General features: G+C 39.9%; 1 protein-coding gene across 1 annotated transcript in view; it reads left to right on the top strand.

The window, feature by feature from the left end:
* LOC138723168 (neuronal growth regulator 1) overlaps nt 1–15701 on the top strand; it is a 289849-nt gene that overhangs the window by 209126 nt on the left and 65022 nt on the right. The window lies entirely within an intron of this gene.

Here is a 15701-nt window from a genome sequence, read left to right as displayed (position 1 = left end):
AGGTTTTGTTCATGCACAGTGGGTTGGCATTTTCATACTTTTTTGGGGTTTTGTTATTTATGGTCAACTTTAGGACTAAATTCTTACTTAATTGGCAAGTTATTCTCATCACTGAGATCATAATATGAATTATATTGTGTCCTATCTCATAGTAACACTTAACAAGAAATAGCTTTACCTATTCAATAAAAACTTGTCATGTATTAAAAACTAACTCAATTGGTGAGGTGGGGATAGGATGTAGTTGATTTGAAGATAATATCTTTCCCATCACTGGGAAAGGAAGCCTCATATGAAAGTAATGTTTCCTACTTTGTTCTTCAGGTATTTTTATTAACATTTCAGAAGCCAATATAGTTTGAGTTTCTAACTCGAGTGCAATTTGGCTCCTAAATTAACATTGATTTCTTTCTGTGGTGTAATAGTTTACTAGCAGGTTCTGCAAACTGCTATGCAGTTACTGCATGTTTCTGGAAAACATTGCTTATATTGAAGCATGACAAAATTCATTATGATGTTCCTTCATGTAGACGGCATTCTGCTGCCACAGCACATAATCAAGGGCTTTGGCAACATGAGGTCTCATATTTGAAGAAGTTCGAGCATTAGCACTCAAGATATCCAGATGATAAGGAATATATTTTTCATCTTCCTAAAGAAAATATCAGCTTAAATCTGCCAAATGTAGCTTGGTGGGAGTATTTTGGCTGTCTGGGGGCAGTGGGGAGCTGCACCCTGTGTTTATGGTGCAGATGTGTAAGGACAGCAGCCTGCTGAGTGCGCTGTCTCACCTCTCCATAAATGTCACATGTTGACCAGCGGCATACAAGGTGCAGGATGAGAATGCAGCTTGGTTATTTCAGGGGAAGGAGGAGACAATGCTGTATTGTAACACCGGTGTTGCTGCTACAATAGCCTAGCTTTTGGCTGCCAAGGCAAATAAAGAGTTTTAAACACAAAAAAACAACTCAGGTTCTCTCTTCGCTCTGTGAACAGTGTTGTCTCCAACACCAATCTGTGAACCACATAAAGCAGTTAGAAAGCTATTAAAGCAAGTGCAAACAAATCCTTTTTCAAGCATTGTTTTCTTGGGAACCAGTGTGCCTGACTTAGCTATTAAAATATTGTTTCTGTTATTCAAATATGGATTTTTTTTTTTTGTTTCAGAACCCTATGAGTGCTGATTATTTGTCATTTCTGCAGTGGTTAATTCTGAGCACTGCCATTATTATCCATTTGAAAGTAATCATTGTGCCTTATCCCCTGGAAAACAAGTCCTTGAAATAAAAATAATTGTCTTAATTTGCACGTATTTACACTCTACCAGTAGTTACAGGTCTGCATATTGTTTAATTATGGCATACTAGTAGATGTTGTTTATTATGTTTATACATGTCTGGGAGACTGTGCTGTAACAAATAATAGAACATCTTGATGTGCACTCCTCGTATCAGTGAAAAATATTGTCAACGTTATATTGTTGATGGTTGTTGCAAAGACTTCAGGCCACTGTTGGCAAAACTGTGCAGACCAGCTCGCAAATTGGTAGACAAAACAAAATTAATGAAGTATCTTTTACTGTTTTTCTGTGCTTTTCCACTTGTGCTGTCATTCGGAAATCAAAATAAGGTTACCGTAACATTATGGACACCTCCTTGCATCCACCTCTGGTGAAGCTGCTCTTTCTCCTCTTGCAGCTCTTTTTCCTGGCATCTGCAGGAGCAGGAGAAGGAGCATGCTCCTCTCCATGGGGTTGGCTTCCTGGGGTGCAGTGCTGGCTCCCTGGAGGGCCAGTATGCAGCTCCCTGTCATCTTCAAAGATGCTAGCATTTCACATCTGCAGGTGGGATACTATCCCCCTCAAATCAAATGGGATGAAAAGTGAGGAAGTGTTTGCAGTAGCTGAGGAAAAGCACTCCTGGGAAGTCAGCCCTGCCTGGATTTCTCCCAGCTCTGAACCACTGCTAGCTCTTCAGCCTCCAGGTGATTCCACTTTAAATACTAGCTAAAATACAGTTCAGGAAAATTGGAGTCTTAATAGAAGATTACTCATCTCTAAAGAGCTTATGCATTTCAAGAAGCAATTTGAAGTATACAGCAGGCTGTGTTAGACTCCAATCTAAAGCCAAAATTAATGGAGAGCTCTTCAGCTTCCAGGAGCATTCACTTGCCCAGATTGCTCTTCAGCAAAAACAATTACTTAAAATATTTCTCGTAATAGTCAACATGTTGTAAAGCAATATTTCTCCTAGTAATTGTGGTATTCCTTGTTCCTATTGGTCTAAGCCTTAGTCTTCCCTCCTTGCAAGTGTAGTGCCTTTGAGATGATAGTCTAAAAGGTGTTAAGTGCAGCTGATGACACCAGCTGAGGTCATGAGAAGATAAGTCTGATGAGTGTTTCAGTCCTGTAAAAGTCTCAGTTCCCTGATTCTTTTCTTTATTATTTTTTTCCAGCAGCAATCACTGCAGCTTTGAAATGGTTCTGCCAAAGAAATCTGTTTAGCATAACTTGAGAGTGGATGGGTACGACCATGATGCCATGCAGTGACAGTCCCTGTTGGGTCCTACCCTAACTATACTCAGCATTTCAATGAGACATCCAGTCGCTGATAAGACTGTAATGATATTGTTACAGCTTGTTTGTCCCCTGGTGAGATTGCTAAATTACATTTTAATAACTTCTGCGATTCAGCTGGTATTAGCAAGTGTGTGGTGTAGGCACTTGATCTGAGCTAAGGGAGCTTTGAGAAGTAATATTTCTGCTTTTATAGTGTAAAAGAAAGCAGTGCCATTGACACAAAGGAAAGGAAAAATTGCCAACATCATTCTTCAGGCATTATAATTCATAAAGCTGGTTCTCTTCATATTTTCTGTCTCTTCTCAAATAAAAACAAACTATTCTGAGGCTGATGTGACCTTTTCTGGACCTTAGTGTTGTAGAGCAAACACAAGCTCTTGCGATGAAAGCTCTGATGCCCTGCAGGCACAGCGGCACTCAGTGCTGCTTCACAAAGACAAGTAACATTGCAGGCCATATTGCTTCAGTTGATTTGATACCTGTTGCACGCTGTACGCAAAGATCATGACAGTCATTTCTAGACTAAAAGAATTCAGAAAAAAATCACTTAAAAATGCACTGTCTCCAGTGTATTTTGAACAAATTTCTATTTAATATCAAACATCTCAAAATTCAGGTGCTCACTGCTTTCACACCTGGTACGATCCATGGCAAAAGAGAACTTCTAGAAAAAAAGTGAGTTAGGAATTATTTTTCAATGCAGCAGTTAAACATTTAAGTAGGAAAATCCCCGTATTTCACACTTCTTGTGTAAAGTCAGGTCTGTATCCAAGTGCTGAGTTGCAATCTCTTATCTCCTCTTGAGAAACATGTGACATTGTTTGGAAATGAGCAGCTGTAACAAGAATATTAAACGGTCACCAGGAACAACCCGCAAAGTCCTGGACATTTCTAATGTTTGTAAATGGGTCTCATTTTTTTGGCTTTGGTCTTCTTCAATACCGCATGATGTGAGCTTTGTTATAAGCGATGATTTCAGAATCAAAGGTGACAACCATTTTACTCTGTTCATTGGCTTTTATCTGTTTATATGCCACAAAACTGAGAAAAGAGATTACTTTATATAGACAGTCTTATAAATAAATACAGATGGGGGGAAGGAGAGAGAGAAACCCTGAGACACATTTCTTTCAATACAATATTTCCTTTACCACCAACAACTAATTTTTTGATGCCACAAATATGCAGATCTCTTTAGTTTAGTGAAGAGTCCAGGGTACCACAAAGTGGATGGGTGTGTTAACCTACATGCTGAGGAAGCCTCCCTCTATTTATCCTTGGAGTGGTGGTGGTGTTTTCACACAGGTATTGTGACTGTGCAACAGAAAGCAGAAGCCAATGCTCCCTATCCCGTGGAGCTGGCAATAGAAGTCATTGGCACAGATGGAACGTATAAGAGAAGAGTAAAATACAACTTCAAGTAAATCAGTTCTTTTGGATTAATATAAATTAATTATAATAGCGATATACCTACTCCAGCGGATCCCCTCTTTGGGTTAGCAGGAGGTCTGGAAAACCCCATCTGTTTATCAGTGTTACACTGAGTTTTATTTCTGTAATTTTATTTCTAAACATCGTTTTCAATTACACAAGATTTTTCTGAGAGTGTTTGAAAGCCACTTGTACTTCTGTGGCTTTGTTGCTTTTAGTTAGAAAAATCACTTTGGGCTTGACTCTGTGCATGTGCGTAGTTGTCACATATCAGTATCGATTGTCCTGTTTCTATCAACTTACATCTGCTGCAGATTACTGGAGAGAAGGGACAAGCCAAAAAACCCTTTATGCAAACTTCACTTATTTTCAATACAGAGCAATACCTTCTAGACCTTTTACAACTCTTTCTCATTCTTCATGAGATACATATGTATATCAGCTATAACACACTGTCAGTGAACAGTGGTTTTCAATCAAAAAGACTGTCAGTAAAGCCGATTCACTAACAAGAAAGCTGTCAAGCTGTGACAGCTGCTGTCTTTGCAACCCCAAACAATCTGTTCAGTGCTAACTCTGACTTATGCTTCCATTTATTATACAGTAGTAATGAGTTCTGTCCTTAGAAATATCATGTTGGTGAGTACACCTAGGTACTTTGTTATGTATGCAGAATATATCAAATCAGATCTAAGGTGTACAAGACAAGTTTTCTGGAAAAAAGTTCTACTTCTGTCTCTTGATTTTTTTTATTTTTTTTTTAATTCTAAATCCAGTTTCAGTGCTTACCTCATTTTTGTAGTTAAACGTGAACCTGGAGATTTTATTACTCTTATGAGCTGAGGAGGATATAATTTCTTTTTTTTCTCATTGTTTTGAAAAATGGTTTGTAAAGTTAAACACAACACTAGTATCTACAGAAATGAGTAAAGGAATTTGCTATTATAGGAACTGTTCTGGTGCTTAATAATCCCAGGATCTTGGGGACACAATAATTCAGCCCAGAGGAAGATCTGAGGGGTTTGGCTGATGAGGCTGTCCAGATGCAGATACCAGTATTCAAATTGTCAAAATTTCCTTTAAAATTTAAAAAAAAAAAAGGGGGCGGGGGGGGAAGCACCTTGACAGTCTCCTTAAGCAATCTTTTCCAGCAGTAGCTTAGCAGACTTAAATCTCCCTTGCTTCAGTTTTGGTTGTTTATTTCTTGCCTGGCCTATAAAGGAGATAGGGAAAAGCAGGTTCCTCTATTTTTTTTTTTTTCCTTCTATCTTGCATATTTAGTTATGCAATCTATCCTTGGTAAATCATCTTTTCCAGCTCTGCTAATCCCAATTTCTTCCACTTTTCTGAACTTGCTGCTTTAGCTGACACCACACTAGTGCCCCACAAAGCACGTGGTTTGCACTAGATAATGCGTCTGTCATATCTCTGGGAGGTACTGGCCTCTCTTCCAGCACTGTGTGGTGTCGGCTGTCTCCGCCTGCTTTTCTGCTCCACTATCTGGGAAGGGCAGTTTGGTCACCTGTGAGCCACTAGGACTGTATATCAAAAGTGGACAAAAAAACCCTACTCAACAGTACGTAGAGAACAGTCTTCTGTAAGGTAATTGTTGTCTCAAGTAATCAGATGAGGATAATAAACTTCGTCAAATATCTACATAAGTCAAACAATGAATAAATTGTTATTTCTGAGACCTTGGAAAGGCCAGCCGAGGTCCTAGGGGCTGAGGCCCTGGTTGTCTGTCATTCAGAGGGAACTGACAGCTGCCTGGTGTGTCTCCAATCCCTTGATACATGCCAGAACTGTAACAATACATGTTCATACCTGGGAGATAAGCTGAGAAGGGTAACAGCTAGCAAAGATTCATTAACAGCAAACCATGTGGTCTCACTAATTAACATTTTTTGCTGGGGAAAGCAGATGATGTCATGTGTTGGCTTTCATAAGCTTTCAAAATGTGGCACTCACAGGTACAAGTGTGGAAAACATGGACAAGAAAAGCTATCCATGGTGAGGGTGTAGAGGTATCGAGAAAACTGTTATCAAAAGGCTTCTTGGCGGGTCAAAGGGATGTGTGTCCCATGGGTTTGTTCTGGGTCTAGCATTCAGTGTTTTTTATTAATGATCACATTGTGTTTTCAGGTAGGGTAAACCTACAGTGGTGGTGGTACAGAAACACCCTGGTCTAGGCAACACACTGGGATAGTACTGAGCAGCAGGGTAACCTTTTTCTTTAATACTGATAACGTACCCATTGCACAGTTTCTCATTGCCCTTGGTATTTAATGTCTGCCTTATCAGCTTTTGTACCTTGGTTTTCTGGATGTGCTCCAGTAGCATTCAAACAGGTCTCTTGCTGCATTTCTGACCTAGTCTGAAATATTTTGCATTTTTTGTTCCAAACTTTCTTTCCTTGGAAAATTGCCAGCTTAAATTCACTTTCTTCTCAGCTTTACTGCCAAAAGATCTACTTAGCAATTCCTGGAATTTGTTGAAGTCCATTGCTTTTATCTTCCTTAGAGGGAGAGAACTAGCAAAGTAGATGTGCTCATGTTTGGTCGCACCCAGGGCTCCCATCCAACTCTTCCTCTGGATTGGCATTAGATGTATGAAAGCATCCACTTTCCTCCTCCTCACTCTTTAGTACTGCTCCAGGATGCTGGTACTCGTTTTCCCCTTTCATGTCCACACAGGCATTTGAATAAATCGGTGAGATAAAGGAACCACAGCAGAATGCAAGGGCACGTTAATTGTGTGGAAGCTTTTCCAGCAGAAATTGCTGAGGGAAGGGGGTTTCATAATGTGAGTGCCTGGTGCAGCAGTCAGTGCCTGCCTGGCGCAGGTAGGATGGCAGACTCCCTCAGGCAAGTAGACACTACAGCACATCAAGCTTCTTCATCCCATGCCCTGCCACATTGATGCTCTTGTCCCATATGGAATAATTGCCTTCCCAAGCTAGCACCAGTCCTCCAGCCTTACCCAGAGATGTACATTTGCACGTGTACGTGGAACACTGCAATATTTAACAGCAAGCTTGCATGGAGTAAAGTAGTTCTATCTTTCCCACTCCTTAAGCCTCACAATTGTTAGCTGAGGAGACACTGCCCTACCTTTCAGCACAAAGCTCCCCATCGCTGGGCTATCCTCAATGCCTGTGCGTGTCTGCATAGTCCCTCTCAAAATGCAGAGAAATGTAACTTAATAGAGTGAGTGCAAAAGGGGAATGAAAATTAGACCAATGAGTGTGCTGCAATGGAAAAGCTAACTGCCCTGTTCCTGAGATGCCTTCTCCTCAGGGAGACGCTCTCTTCAATTTCAAAGGGACGTCCTTCACCCTGAAGTCCTTTAGCCAGCACTTGCAAAGGATTCATTAGAAATATGCTCTGTTCTCTGTTGCTGAGGCTCTGCCACGTCTCCTCTAGCAGGAGGCCTGCACCCTGCTACAGACCCATCAACCTCCTCAGCACCTGCTGCCTGTCAGGTGCCACAGTGCCTGGGTGTTACCAGCAAGCTCTTCCCGCTCTCTGCTGGACACCTGAGATGCAATGTCAGGACTCAGAAGTTATGCCTCTCAGCTTCCCTACATACCACAATGAAAACTTCGAAACCCTTTTCTAATAGATCCCCTTCAAATGCTTCAAAAAAGACAGTGATTCCGCTCTATCCTGTCAATACCATATTTTATAGCATGAAATATAAAAGTTTATTCTTTCAGCTCAGGTAATTACAGATGTTCAGTCATTCTTTGCTGATGAGAAAGTATTGATGACTACTTTTTCTTCAAATTACAGCAGTAAGAGCAATTGCATATAGAAGAGGCGTTACAAGACAAGAGCCATCTTTGTTATACTAGTGCTCTTTCAAGTTGAGGGGGTTTGCATATTTTTTTTGTTTGAAAACTGTGAAATTCTCTTTTATTGCAGATCTTTCTGGGCTTCATTCAAAGCCCACTGTAGTCAATATAAAGACTTTGACTTCAGTTAAATTTGAATCAAGCTGCACTGGCCAATGAAAGATTAAAACCAACACCACCATATCAAACAGTGCCAAATACAGAGCATTCATATCCCCATTCATGTTTTATGCATCTGTTCCTTCTAAATTACCAACAAGTCTTGTATGCAAGTGCAGGATGTGTTTCATTTTTGTTCGCTGTGGTTTGAATTATGCCTGCAGACAAGCAAGTGTGATGCTGTTGGACAAATGCAGATATGAGATGTTCTGACCCAGCTGTCCTCAGTCAGCTGTGCCAATGTATGTTACGAGGTCTCTGACTGAAGGCAGCTCATGGAGCTAAAGGTTTTGTTCATATTGTGAACTCATACCCAGTGACAGGACTTGTTCTATCAAATGTGACACAGCTGATGCAGCTGTTTGCATCAAGATGCAACTACCTTTCTGCACCTACCTGATGCACCTCGGTGACAGAGGGTGTTTCCACCCAGGTTTGCAGCTGAAGGGGGGTTGATGTGGCACTGTCAGTGCTCACACACAAATATTTTTCTGTGTAGTTAGCACAGGTAATCCAACTCTCCTGACTCCGGGGTGCAGATCGGATGCTAGCGTGTGCCTGGATCTGCCCTCCCCTTAGATGCTGTCACCTGCGGTGCAAGCTCCGTATAGGGAATATGATTTGAAAAATGTTTTGTTGGCAAACAGAAGAATTAAACAGATGAAGCAGTAAGATGAAGTGGGATGGACAGAAAAACAAAGCAGTTCTTCTACGTGTGCACTAACTTGACTCTTCTTGTGTAGTTTCCTAGAGGTCTTTGTTTGCTTTGGTTTTGGGAGTTTTTGTTAAGCTTCTTCCTCTTCTTTCTTATCACTCACATGTTTGTAAAACACATTGTTAACAGTTCCTCTCTGTTGGCCTATTAGTCTTTAAGTATTACTTGGTGTTGCTGTGCCATATAACAATTACATGCATATTTTCAGTTTTCCTCTCAACTTAATGCTGGGGGGTGGAAGAGGTTGTGTTCAAAAACACAAATTTCACTCCAGCCAGTGATTTTGATAGTCTGTTATGATGCAACCCATTAGCTGGAGCTGACGGAGATGCACGTTTCAGGAAACTTTGATGCATGCTGCAACATGGCAAATTGCACACAGGGAATGCTTGAGAATCCGTTCATTTTCTGATGGCTAGTGCAATGTATTTACACAATTGTTTAACTCACAATATTTAAGGTACACTGTTTTGTAAAGCTAAATCCTGAATAGGAAAGGGAAAAGCACAGAATAGATCCTGGGTTATATCTAAAAATGCAGGAATTGAACAGAATTCTTATTGCTGCCTTGTATGTTTGCATAAAAAATATAGGTATGTGTATACATCAAGATCCCAATGAATTCAGTAGGGATTAATAAGTGATCAAGAAAAGATGGAAAAAATAAGCTTATTAATTGCTTAGACTACTGACAGTTAAAGGTATGTGTCTCAAATGTTGCCACACACTGGAGAAGATTTTCATATGAAAAGGCATTTATTAAACCACTCCATTAATTTGTAACAGTATCCTATCTCTGAATAAATTAGAAAAACTAAATAATCTAGGCTATTGGAAGATCATCTTAACTAGGTAAAACATATGTAATGCTGTTTCACTTGTAAAGATTTGTTACTTTATTGGTAAAACACTGTGTGTGTATATGTGTAAAAGTTTATATATATGAATATTAATCGTTTCTGTTCTTATGAGGCAGAAAACGGATCTAAGAAAACCTATTCCTTCACCTGAAATACTTTATCTTAACACACTGGAGAGCAATTTCACTAACAAAAAAAGACTACGTTAGCTAAATTAAAATCTGATGAAAGCTGGAAAAATAAAAGACTTTTTTTTGACATTTACAATTAATACTACAAAAATGTTAGTTTAATCAGACAATATGGTTAATAACAAAGGTGAAATTGGAAGTTGCCAGACCTGAATGCTAGTGTAAAAGTTAATAAATTCAGCTCATAATCATTATGCACATGCTAGTTATAATAATTTACTGTCCGTACCAAATCTTTATAAGCATTGTAATTAAATATAAAATGCACATTAGAATTATAATGAGTAATTAGGGCAACATAACTAATATGCATATAAGTCCCGAAGCTCATTAAAATGTTAAAAGATGAAACCTGTTCTAGCTGGAGTTCTTTTGCATGCTTTCTGTGCCTGTCTGAATGCCAGTGTATCGTATGCATTGTTTAAACTTTTCCTTTAGACATTTAAAAGCAAAACAAAAATATTTGGGTGGGAAAGCAGATTCGGCAGGACTTTGCATGATTTCTGGATGGAAAATTTGTAAAATTTGGTTTTCCAGCACAAATGCCTGACTCACGCTAACATGCTGGTGATATCAGATGAGTAGAAACTGAGCAGAAAGTAATTATAGAGTTCTTCTAGTGCAGGAGTGGGAGACAAAGATGATTGTTTTCACATCTTTCTCATTAACATGCTGGGAGAGAGATGGAGTTCAGTGAGTACTCAGCATCGTCACATGAGACTTTAATAGGGGTATTTATTGAAACTTCAATTGTTTCACTAAAATGAAAGAGGATGTGCACACATCAGAGTGTGCATACGCACTTGATGTAGTGCTCATCTATCCTGAAATCTCTAACAGGTCCCCCTGGGGCTCGCACACTGAACTGAGCAAATCGCCTAATGAACTCATGTCCTCTTTACTTGTGGGACAGGAATAACTCAACCATCACATCGTATTCCTGTGGATGCTATGTTGTGCTCCCATCCTATATGGTGCTTTTTTTCCATTACTCCTAAATAAGAAGGAAAGTAGGTGGTTGTGCTTCTCCCATGCTGCCTTAGGACTGATATAACCCGAGCTTGTGATGCTACTAGTTGGTGCAGAGGAACGTTGAACCTTGCTGGGTAAGATTTGCATGACTCCCATGAAATGACACCCAACCTGCAGCAAGCAGCTGTGGCATCTTGCATTGTCTTTCTGTCCAGCTCTCCTCCTCGTTAACATGCTTCTTATGTCAAATCCTTCCTGTGAATATATGTAAACATGCATCTCGGGCCAATAACAGCCTTATCTCCTGAGCCATTTCATGCAGGAACAAATGTAATGATGTTAGGAAGACCCCAGTTAAGCCAAGTATCTGAGCACCCACTCAAAAAAGCCTTTCCCAGCAGAGCATTTATGTGTATTTGAGCAATTCATAATAAGTAAGTTCCAGTTATTTATTTTCAAGTCAGAAGTAAAGCATTTATTTTAAGTGCTCTGCTCTGCAGGGATGAACTGTGGGAGAAGACTGAACAAGCATCCACTGTAGGGAGAGTAAATCTACAGATATGAGTCACAAAATCCTAGTACTGCTGACAGATACACATAATCGAAATTTTTTTGTTATTTTATGTGGTCATTATTTAGGAGAAATAAAAATGGCATTTAAAATTATTAGTCTTACACAATGTTTTCTTGTTAACGTCACTGTTAAATTTTGCTGCATTGTCTTCTGACAGACTACTAATTTTTCTATTACACTCTTCCTTTTGGGCTGTCACCCACTTCCTTCCTCTTGCAGAGTCTTCCATAGGGCATCAGCTGATGATCTATGCCTTTGAGACAAGTTGTTATTGTTTTGCTCACTTGTGTATTTATTATCATTTATTCTATAATAAAGTTCTCTGCACACACTCAGAAGCACCTCTGTGTCTCTGCAATACAACTGGAATCTCTTCCCATATAAACTGAGGAGGGAAAAACCTGGTAAAGCCTTCAGTTGTGGAAGATGTGGAGCGTGAGGGAAGATTTACTGGAGCCTTGCTTACTTTGTACCTGCCTTCAGCCTCAAATTCTATTATGCTGACTCTTTAACCAAGATTTCTCTCAATTTTCTACTAATTTTCCAGCTGTAATTACTTTATTTAAAATCTATTAAACCTTCTATCTAATTTCTACCTTTTTAAACTTTCATCAGGCCTTTAAGCTTGTGTCCATCTGTATTGCCCACCCAGGACCTTTGCTAGCATCTGTTTGATCGATCAGCTGGATAGAGTAGACTGCATCGTTAATGATACTAGATGATTTTCTGTAATAGTTTAAGTCATCATTATTAAACTCCTGAATGAAAACATTTTCCTAGATGGCCAATATTTATTCTTGCTATCGATTCCCTAAGCCACCATAAAAGCCTGAAAATACCAGTGGTAGCTGATGTGCGGGATTTCCTGCTGCAAGGTGGGCAGCAATGTTGCTGTCACTGGGAGTGCTCCTAATGGCCTGTCAGGAAACCTACTAGGGGTTTTGGAAGGCATCTAATTGCTGTTGGGGTCGAGTGGGATTTAAATCCTCCACCTGAGTAATACAAGAAAGTCAGATGACTTTGGTACCCACACACAGGATGGAGAGAGTGCTGGAAGCCCCCTCTGCTGTTCATAACACCCTATAAAAGGGCATCAGCAGAAGGTGGCAAGTTTGTTAGCAATACAAAAGGAAACAAAGTGAGCTGTAAAGAGCTGCAGGAGGTTCTAATTAGGAGAAGATGGTCCAGCAGGTATAAACTGTGCTGTGAAATACGGAGTCTGGTTGCAGGGAGGAAGGAAGAGGATGGGGGAAACATCGTTGCATCCGATTTGTGAATTTTCTAAATTCTTATGGTTCTACCTGGGAGGAAAAGTCCAATTATTTTCTGCATATTTATTATAGTCCTTCACAAACATCTGCCTGTCAGCCCCGACTGGAGACTAGATGTTATCCTCCATCCCTCTCTTCTCCTGGGTGGTTTGGCTGATCTTGCACATTTCCGCTGTACTGGGCAACTGTATTGGGGAGATTGTTCTCCAAAAAGCAATATCTGTTGTGTAACTGTGACACTGGAATTGAATTGAACCTTGTGAACACTTGTTAATGTAACATATGAACATTCCTCTTGGCACATTACATGTATTTAGTTCAGTAAAGTATCCTTTCTGATTGCTATAACATCAAAATATTTTAAATAGGAGAAAACTCACATAGCTCCAGCAGTGTAAGAATGCAGATAATTGCAGTGTGACTGACAGCAATGAGATCAGATCACAAACGGTTTCTCAAAAATAAGTCTTTGCAGATGACATGGAAAATCATTTTAAAAAAAATAAAAGAAATAGGATGAGATTCTTGGATCTGCACTATGTGTTTGTTTCTTTCCTTTCCAAAATGAACCTTGGCAACCAGCAGCAGAGGGTATTTAAGTGTGTAATTTCATCTGGAGCTATTCGATCTTCCACACTGGTGGGAGCAGTAAGGGTCTGATGGACTTTTGGCTCAGCATGTTGCTAATCAGTGCCTCAGAAATGCGCCTGCATTGCACAGTTTCTCTTTATACTAAAAATAAGAAAATAACATGACAGTGAAAAATCTAAGAGAATGGTGGCTGTAAGCTACCTTTGGTTTGTGTTTTCATACAGCATTAACTGCAGATTTCCTAAAGCAGAGAATATTGATTTTTATTTTTATTCTGAACAAATAGAAGCTGAAATCCTTCTGAAAGGGAGATCTAAAAGAACTTCCATTTCAGGCGTTTTTCAGTATTTTCCAAACAAATCTCTGCATCTCTCTGAGGCAAAGTCAAGAATTATGATTTGTAGCTGGGATCCAGCCAACATCCATCACCTTCCCGACCATGTGGTGCCTGGTGCTCAGGCATAGTACTTTTTGGAAAAAAATTCCTACCTGACTCAGATCTTTGCTAGTTTTATATTTGCTCCTTCTGCTTAGCTCCTAAGAATTTAATATTGTTTGTGTAGTGTCTGCACATTGCGGTACATTAATTTCATTCAGGTTCTTTAGTAACAGTCTTACCCACTTTAAGTTAGAAAAACATAGGAAAGCATCACATACAGACCACATGAAGCAACTTCATTTGACAGCAACTTGCTGGTAGCGTTGCATCATCTTGTGTCAAGCACACTCACTCAGGCAAAGTGAACTGGAGGCCTTCAAAAGTCCACAAAAAACAAGCATATTCTTGAGGCAATATGATGTATGACATGAGAAATAGAATTGAGTTATGTTTAGGTTGATTTTGATTAGCTAAATGATGAACGCACAAGTCTTTAAATGGATAAAAGTTTTCTTCAAAGGGAATTTTAGTCCTGCTCTTTGCATCACTGGGAGCAGCTTTAAAGCTGCAGCAAGGTGCATACCTGTAACTCTGCAGGTAAGTGCCAGTGTGTTGCTATCCATGCAGGCTGTGGTTCTCCCTGGAGCTTTGAAAACTCAGGATGAATGGCTCCATTAGGACCACCAGGGTCAGGCTGGCCCCTCTTTAGGTAGACAGGTGGATCAAGTCCCCCTAGCAATCCAGAACCACGATGTTAGACAGGCACAAGTAAATGGAGAAGTGAGCTGGTATTCCTCTGATTGCCAGGAGTTCAGGATTGCTGCCCTGCAACTGAGACCACCCCCAGTGATGGTCATACATGAACTAATGGTGGAGAAATGTCTTAGAGGTTATGTTACAGTGCTCATACACTTTGTACAAGTTGTAGGAAGCATTGGGAATGCTGGCAGGTAGTCCCTGGTCCCAAGGCAGATGGAAATCACGTGTGAGAGGTAGACTTCCTTCTGGTCATAGTCAAGCTTTCAGAAACCTCTGTTGGCCACGTGCCCACACAGTAGATATTCATTTTCTTCCATCATTTAGGTGGTGCCTTTGTATGGTTTATCTTGCACAAGTTTTGTTTTTATATCGTTCACCTTGTGCAATTTTAGTATTATTCTTTTGAATACTGCAGAAGCTGATCTGTGAGTTTCATGGTGCTCTGAGTAGCTGCTAGTGCCACTCAGTGCTGTAGGAGCAGATGCAAAGTGTAACCAGTTCTCCAAGTGATCTGTCTCACTCAATGTTATTTTTTAAAAATCTTGGCTGCACAGACTGCTTCATTTCTCAGTAAGGAGTGAATTTGTATGACCTTGCTGTTTTTATAGAGTAAAAAATCTGATTTTTTTTGCTGTGCACATTATGAAGAAGTAGTCATGCAATTTGATTATGTTTTTATTGCCACTTGAGAATTTAACATTACCAGTTGAAAGTTAATGAATTTATGGATCAGTTTGATGTCATCATTGGGAAGAGAGAGTTGAAGGCAGATTGTGTATTTGCCAGCTGTGGGAAATTGTAGTTTGTCTGCCTGACTCATGGTAGGACTTGAGCAATAGACAAGAGAACCAGTTCCCTGTTTAATCCCACCTGAAACATCCTTACACTGTTTTGTTAAATATCGAGACTTGTTTGCTTTCCCTGGCATGTGACATCTGGATTCCTGTGTGGTGTCCTACACATCTGGAAAAGCAGCCTTTTATGGTGTTGGTGAAGGATGAGTGTGCGATGGAGCTGACCCACCCATGCAGGGAACCTGGCTGTCACTCTACTCTTTCATATATCAGGTGCTTCTTTTGCGTGGCCGGTCTCCATAAAAGATTATGGTCTCTTAATGTGGCATGCTCAGCAGTGGATGAGATGGTGAAAGAAGCAAACAAGAGGCAGTCAGCATTTTACACATACATAAACACCTTAAAGCAACATCTGGAAAACTGCTTTGGAAAAAATAAACAGGTTTTTATTTATAAGTTCTGTGGTTTAGTTTTTATAGTGGTTTTACGATGCACATAAATTATTGCTTAAAAACAGAAAATGTAAAAGAAATTCCAGGGAGAAGGCATTTGCTGTTCAGGCTTTCCTTTGATA

Source organism: Phaenicophaeus curvirostris, chromosome 8 (assembly GCF_032191515.1).
Source record: "Phaenicophaeus curvirostris isolate KB17595 chromosome 8, BPBGC_Pcur_1.0, whole genome shotgun sequence".
NCBI lineage: Eukaryota > Metazoa > Chordata > Aves > Cuculiformes > Cuculidae > Phaenicophaeus > Phaenicophaeus curvirostris.
Note: the sequence above shows the minus strand (reverse complement) of the source record. Positions and strands in the feature narration are given on the sequence as shown.